This window comes from Canis lupus, chromosome 2, assembly GCF_048164855.1.
Source record: "Canis lupus baileyi chromosome 2, mCanLup2.hap1, whole genome shotgun sequence".
NCBI lineage: Eukaryota > Metazoa > Chordata > Mammalia > Carnivora > Canidae > Canis > Canis lupus.
This window is the reverse complement of record NC_132839.1, coordinates 83,868,143-83,876,223: the sequence shown is the minus strand read 5'-3', so window position 1 is coordinate 83,876,223 and position 8,081 is coordinate 83,868,143.

Below are 8,081 nucleotides of genomic sequence, written 5' to 3'. Positions count from 1 at the left end.
ATTGATCTTGAGGACGCAGGACTTAGTCCCACCACCTTACCTCCAATCTGCATGATACTGACTCTGATACCCCTAGCCCAATGAGAATCTTCACTTCTGAAACATTTCTGTATACTTTTAATATATAATAATATGTTGATTTGGGTGTAATACAGTAAATTCAAAAACACATTGATTTTTTGTTTGCTTTAAATATTATATAGCAGGGTGCCTCTGAGGATGACTCAGCCTGTTGAGTGTCAGACTCTTGGTTTCAGCTCAGGTCATGATCTCAGGGTCATGGGACTAAGCCCTGCATCAGGCTTTGAACTAGGTATGGAGTCTGCTTGAGATTCTCTCTCCCTCTACCCCTCCCTCTGCTTGCTCTCTCTAAAGATAAATAAATAAATAAATAAATAAATAAATAAATAAATAAATATTATACCACTTCTCAGATTTATTGAAAAATACTTATTATGTTGTATGCATTTTCATAAGCATTATATAAAATTCTTCTTCAAGCAAACCTCTGAGTTAAATATTATTGAACTTTAACAAATTAAAGCACATTTTCTACTGGCATGAAATACAGAATCACAGTTATAGAATATCAGATACTTGAAGGTGCCTGTAACAGAATATTCTTCAAGTAACAGAATGCTTGATACCTTAATGGTTTCTTCAGTATTTCTGACAAGTCTTCATTTAGTATAAGCTAGAATGCCTTAGCCATAATATCAAGAATATTCATTACTTTTTGAGCATCTTCAACACTGTTGAAATTTTCCTTGACTTTCGCCCATTTTTCCAAACCCTACTATTAAAATCATAAGTAAATTTGAGCTGTCTTTAAGAATAGTTATTTAAATTTTTGAAGATGGACATCAGGCTCCTAGTAAATCTCATTTCAAGTCAACAACTATCCCCTGGAAACTTATTATATTTAAGCACTTGGATTATAAAATTATGAGGCTGGTTAATTGTGCTTTCAAGGGACATACTATCAACAAGTGAGACAAGCCTATAAAATATTGACTCTAATGCTAGGCAGAGTGATGTATATGCCTAATTAAAGTAATTGCCACTAAAATGTGCCACCTAAATGCAGAGAAAAAATCCATAGAGTTTCACCTGGATATTAGGGGAAGTGTTAAACTGATGCATTTTAGATGAGCCCTAAAGAATGGGTGCAGAATGAGGTGAAGGGAACTTGTACATGGCCTGTTCAATGTCTATAAAGATGGGACTGTTGCAGGGTGTTTACAAGAATGTAGGAAGGGATAGAAATGGAAAAGGAGTATGAGGGGTGTCTGGGTGGCTCATTTGGGTAAGAGTCTTCTTTTGGCTCAGGTCAGGATCCCAGAGTCCTAAGATTGAACCCCATGTCGGGCTTCAGCAGGGAGCTTGCTTCTTCTCCTCACCCTTTCCCCCTTCCCCCTGCTCCTGTATGCTCTATCTCTCTTTCTCCCAAATAAGTAAAATCTTAAAAGGAAAAAAAGAAAAGAAACGGGGAATGAGTGCAAACTCATGAAAAGAACATCATGAGTTTCCAAACAAAAACAAGAGAGAGGGAGAGGAAGAGAGAAGGAAGCTAAAGTCTACTGCACGGAAGTGAGTAATCAATATGTCCCCTTCCTCCCTGGCACTTTATAAAGGACAGAATGCCTGCCCTGACCAATTGATCTATTCTATTTTAATGCAAGGCTTCTTTGCAAGTTGGTTTTCTGAAGTAGGATACAGACTTTGATTTTCAGGGTAACCTCTGCTCTGTTATCAGTTTATCCTATTAGAATTTTGACTTCCTCACCAAAGCCCAGAAGTCTTTATAGAGTGCCTTGAAACAAACCCTTAAATATCTCTATAAAAGCTCTCAAATTGTTCTTTAAAAACAGCTTGATGTTAAACTGTTATTTTAATGTTAAATATTTATTTTAATGTTAAACTGCTAAAATAACTAGTAAAACCGTTAAAGCATTTTTAAGATTTTAAAAGTCTCCTAAAATCTGGAGCTCTATATCTCTAAATACTCCTATCCAAGGAGTAATCATACTTCCATATATTTTAGCTAGGATGGGATAATGATATGATATTTCCAGTTGCATCCACAGCAGAAGGGAAAGAGTAACCAAAACCCTCTCCTCTGGCATCAATGACTCTCTGGCCAGAAGCCCCATCCTCACTCCTGATACCGGTTCCTTTGAGGTTGAACAATGCTAAGGGCAGCAATGTCCACATTACAAATCATTAATCTGTTGGAACAGTCTCTGAGTTTCAAGAACTTACAGGGACCTTTGTGCTCCATTCAATACGTATTCTAAATCAGGATCAGAGGTAATCATTAGAAGAATAAAAAAGACTGCAGTCAACCAAACTTTTATATTTGCTCTGGCTGAGCAAATTGGATAAAGAAAAATAAAGGAGACCATTCTTATAATTATAGATTGTGGCACCAGTCCCAGATAAAATATCAAAATTGGCAAAGCACTCGCTTCTTTCAGGAAACTATGCACAAGGTCCAATTGAGTATATACCAGCCCATCACTCTGATGTCTCTTTATTGGATAGCCTTTTCACCCAGTCCCCACATTCATTTATTCCAGTCACTTAATAAGCATGTGCTGAGTGTCTTTTATATGTCAGGAATGGTCCTAGGCTCTAGGAATATATTAGAGATAAAATCAGACAACAATCTCTGCCCTTGGGAAGACAGATAGTAAGTAATGAACAAGAGACGATAATGTATGTTATGCTAAGAGATTATACGCCATATCAAGATAGAAGAGCATTAAGGAGTCTAAAGCAGGGGTTAAAAGTGATGGATGCTACTGGTGACATTGAGAAAGTGCCATAAACAGAGACATAGGCTGGAGGAGGGAAGGGGTTGACCAACAAGGGAATCTGAGGGAACACTCAGTGCAAAGGCAATGAGGCAGAGAGCACCTAATAGACTCCCAGAGCCTGAGAGTTCCAGCAGGTAGTGATCATGGAAGAGAGAACTAGGAGATGACAACAGGAGGGAATGAAGGGCCAGATTGTGGAGCGCTGTGCAAGGCCTTGCAAAGACCTGGCCTTTTACTTCGTGAGAAAAGGAGTTTGCCACCAAAGGACATGAGACAGATGAATGACATGTGATGCTTCATTAATTCCTTTTTAAAGGAATCGTGCGGCCTCTGTGTTGAGAATGGTTAGAAGAGGAAAAGGGGTATGAACTGGGAGACCGAGGAGGAGGCTACTGTGATAATCCAGAGAGTGATAGCAATGGGATATGGGGAGAAGTGTTCTGAACTTTTATTGAAGGTAGAGAAAACGTGATTTCTTAACTGATTGATATAGGGTATGAAAGAAAGAAAGGAATCAAGGGGTGTCTCCAGAGTTTTAACAGAGCAAGCTGGAAAGAAAGTATCGACATTCCATGAGTTGAGAAAGACTGGGGATAGAGCAGGTTCTGGAAATGCACAGGAAATTAAGAACTCTACTGAAACAACAAGAAAATTCATCTTGAAAACTCCTATTGCCTTGGGCTGAATAATACCTTCATAGTGTCCACAGGAGCCACAGGTCTCCATTCGAATGAGCCATGTAAAACACAAACATCTTAGAGCAACCATCAAGTGTGAGCAGTGTTAAAATACACTGAGGTGTTTTGTTTTGTTTTTAATCACAATCTCAAAGTGACTCTTAAATCACACCATGTGTATAGCTTCCTACCCTGACCCTGAACCAGGCCAGTGCCAACTTATCCATTAGGCAGAGCAGCCATACAGTCTTAGGACCCATGATCATTTTAGAGATGTCCAAAATGCTTTAATTTATTGTAAAATCAGAAAAAATAAATGAACACAACCAGCCTGGATTATATTCATCTTTATACCAATACAATCATAAAGTGCAATTTTATTATTTAGGCAGTGAGTTGAAGATGGAGCCCACAAGCACAAAACTTCCCAGGGCCTGTGAAAATCATAATGTGGGGCAGCCCGGGGGGCTCAACGGTTTAGCACTGCCTTCGGCCCAGAGTGTGATCCTGGAGACCCGGGATCATGTCCCATGTCAGGCTCCCTGCATGGAGCCTGCTTCTCCCTCTGCCTGTGTCTCTGCTTCTCTCTCTGTGTGTGTCTCTCATGAATAAATAAATAAAATCTTTAAAAAAATCATAACGTGACTGAGAACTGGTTTGGATATAGACTACTCCATGCTACAGTCACCTCAGATTATTGAGTATATTCTTTTGCACGAGAATACCAGTTCTGTATCATCAGAGACATGAAACCCTACACAACAAACTACACTTTTGGAGGGATATGTGTTAATAAAGATGGTATGCTTGGTTTCTGAATATTGCATATTAACTCTTAATAGCAACCCATTATGATGCACTCCAAAATAAATCTTTTGAAATTAAATATTAGAGAAGTAAGGAGAAACCTAGTTTATGTTCCTTTTTCACAAACCAAGGTGTTTCTCTTTTTTTTTTTTTTATGAAAGTCTTATTTGATATTCTCTGTAAAATGCTGGAAATATGATTCAATAATCAAGAGAAATAATTGCATGAAGGCACTGGACTGGGGCAATCTAAAACAGTAGGTAAATTTAATCCCCTATCTGATACTCCACAGGGTTGGCAAACCCATGTTTGCTCACCTCGAGGAGTCTAAAAAGGATTGATGGACAACAGCACAGATGGAGAACAAAATGAAACTGCAGTGCCAAATCTGCTTCTTTTTTTGCAAAATACGCCAAAAAGGTTTTTGATTTATTTAAAAAAGGCCAGCCACTCCTCGCTCACAGCTGTACTACCTATGTGGAAATGAATAATAAACCGAGGCAAAAAGTTAGGCCATTCCACACTCTTCTGATTCATTGATAGTTATGTTCTGTTTTGTTTTTAATTTGTTTTTTTCTGTTTGTTAGCATATGAAGCGCAGTGTCAGGAATGATACGGTAAGTCCATTTTAAGGAATTTTCTAAAAACATTTGCAATAGAGTGTCTAAGGACAGAGTTCCCTTGAATGTTTGCTCACTCTAGGAAGGCCTGCAACAGTGTGTGGGGGGAGTTTGGGGAGTTGGGGAAAGAAGTCAAGAATGTGCTGGCTTTGGTGTGTTGAGATAGTTGTGAGATGTCAGTGTTCAGAACCAAGGAGAGGGACAAAAAAGAGAGAGTTGGGGATAAGAGAGCAAAGTCTTAAATATAAATTGCTGTCAGAATATGCACCGACCTACATTTTTTTTCTATTCCTTCTGTCTTTTTTTCCTCCCTCTTTCCAGCTCTGAGAGGCCATAAAACCTGATGACAAAGACAGTTGACTCCAAAGAGTTTAAACTTTTTTTTTTTCATTCAGTTTTTAAAATTTTTAGATTGAGTTTTCATTTTTCATCTGACATTGACTGGTCTTGTACACTTACTAACCACCCCGGGCTCCCCATGACACTCCATTCATCAGTTGGCCATATTATGAGTAAATACTTCCAATCTTGTTCTGAAGTTTAAAGCTGATACTTTACAATTAGCAAAAAGCTTGACATCACACCAATGCTGAATACATATTAGTTATTTTTATTAACGTTAACCCTCTTCTACAGGAAAAAGCCAAATTGATTTTAAAACCAAACTCTTACATTTTTTTTTTAAAGTTAAATTTCACACCAGAATCAATCTTTGGTTCCTTACCTCTCTTCGAGGTTCCATCCGATCCTTTTTGAAATCTACTCACATTGATTAGGGACAATCCGTAAATTCTGATGGCTCCAATTTTCCCAGTCCCTCGCCAGGCTGCAATATATAAGTTCTGCAGATAGCCGCCAGGTCTCTCTTTCTGTCATCCACTTTAATTGATTTGAAATCCTTTCCCTTTATCAATAGATAGGTTAGACCATTGTTTTCACAGGAACTGACACAAAACCATCACTATGATAAACATCTCCAAATAGCTGCTGAACTGGCATTTCTTGTCATTAAAAATTAAAAAAAAAAAAAAAAAAAGCATCCAGAGAAGAACACCAAGCCGGCTAATAACAACATGACACATGGGTATGGTTAAATTAATAATCTATCTCTTTTAGAAATCACTCTGAAGTCACTATGGTATTGCTATGGGGTATCTATTCTTCCTGTAATTCAATTTTTATGCTTCTATTCTTCAGAAACCTGAGAACTAAAATATTTGATAAAAATAGGGTAAAATGCTCTGCCTCGTTGCTTAACAGCACAAAGAAAGGAGATGAGCTGAGGGAAAAAAAAGTGCAATCTGCCTCCCAAATACAAGCTGCGAAACAGAAAACTATGCCAGGCCACTGAAGCTCCCTCTACTATTTCCTTCCCTGTAGCCAACACTTAGCATTTCATTTCTGTGTCTATGTCTGTTATTTGACTCGAAGACTGCTTTATTCATCTTAGCATTTTTTCTTGCCCATGCCACTCACTTTTCCCCTCACAGTTCCTGGCTCTGAATGGGCACTCAGGAAATGCATTTTGAATGCATGAATTATTGCAGGTCTTTTGGGCTTATTCGTTGAGCACCAGTTATGTTCAGACACTGCCTAAAGAGCTGGCGTAAGACAGACAACAAAACAGGTCAAACCCCGGCCCGAGTGTGCTAATCTTGTCATAATGCTACAGTCATGGCATCTGCGATGACTGAGAGGCCTGAGAGGAGCAGAGATCTGTCACGAAGCTGTGGGATCCAGATCCAGGGACGCCTGGGAGTTCTCTCTGGAAGGGGCGAAATATGTCCATATTACCCTCTTCCGCATATGGAGTTCTCTGAGAGGAAAAGCACAAATGCCAAAAAATCCAATTTAGATGTTCAGAAGGAAAAACGTTTGAAATGCGAAGCTTCTGCCCACTTGGTGCAGAATTAAAAGATGGTTTTTGATACATTGGGCGGGGCAGGACGAGTAAATGGCTCCAAGTTTTTGAGGAAAATACCACAACATTTTAAAGCTCTAGGAATTATTTCAAGTCTGTAGCCTGGAAATGATTGTGAAAAGGAAAAAAAAAAAAAAAAGATAAAGGATAAAACTAAGACTAATCTGTGTGATCACATGAAAAATGCACTCCATCTGTGGCCCACGGTAGTGTCTGTGGGTAACATGAATTTTGGGAAACCATCCGGATACTGTATTTGCCCCCTTCTTCATATGGATTCCCAGGGTATTTGGAACATATATGTAAGTGTGAAAATGTGTAAGTGTGTGCAAATTCTCTATTTGCCTCTTCGTTGTATTCACACACATGTGCTTTGTCCAGTATTTCACAGGTTACCAGAAGAGATTTTTTCAAAAGACACAAAGCTTTACCTCACACTGGCTACGTGGCATCTAGTGGAACTGGACCCTGTATTAGTCAGTGTTCTCCAGACAGACAGGATAGGACATATTTGAAAGAGAGAGACAGAGAGATCTATTATAAGGAACTGGGTCATGAGGCTAAGAAGTCCCCCAGTCAGCAATTCCAGTCTGAGACCCACAAGAGCTGAAGGTACAAATTCTAGTCTGAAAGCCAGCAGGCTTGAGTCCCAAGAAGGGCCAATGTTGGTCCATCTCAGTCCAAAGGCTGAAAAAGAACCATGTTCCAGCTAATCATTCAGGCAGGGGGAATTCTCTATTTGTTCTATTCAGGTTTTCAATTGACTGGGTAAGGCCCACCTACGTGAGGGAGGACAAACTGCTTGACTCAGTCTACCATTTCTTTCTTTCTTTCTTTCTTTCTTTCTTTCTTTCTTTCTTTCTTTCTTTCTCTCTCTCTCTCACTCTCTTTCTTTCTTTCTTCTTCTTTTTTTTTTTCAGTCTACTGTTTCAAATGTTAATCTTTTCCAGACACACACTCACAGATGTGCCCAGAATGATGTTTGGTCAAATATCCAGGCACTATGCATCTTGGTCAAGTGGATTCATAGAATTAACCATTACAGCGCCACTCTTGAACAGTTCTGGTAAAGCCCTCTGTGGTCTTCGAGAATGGTCTCTCACAGACCAAAGTACTCAGTGCATCATTATGTGTCATTGTGTGGGTGAAGGGAGAGATGAGGATGATACCAAGCTCTATGCATAGAGGTTAAGATCTCCAAAGAGGGGAGATATTTGCTATATAAATATCATTTAGA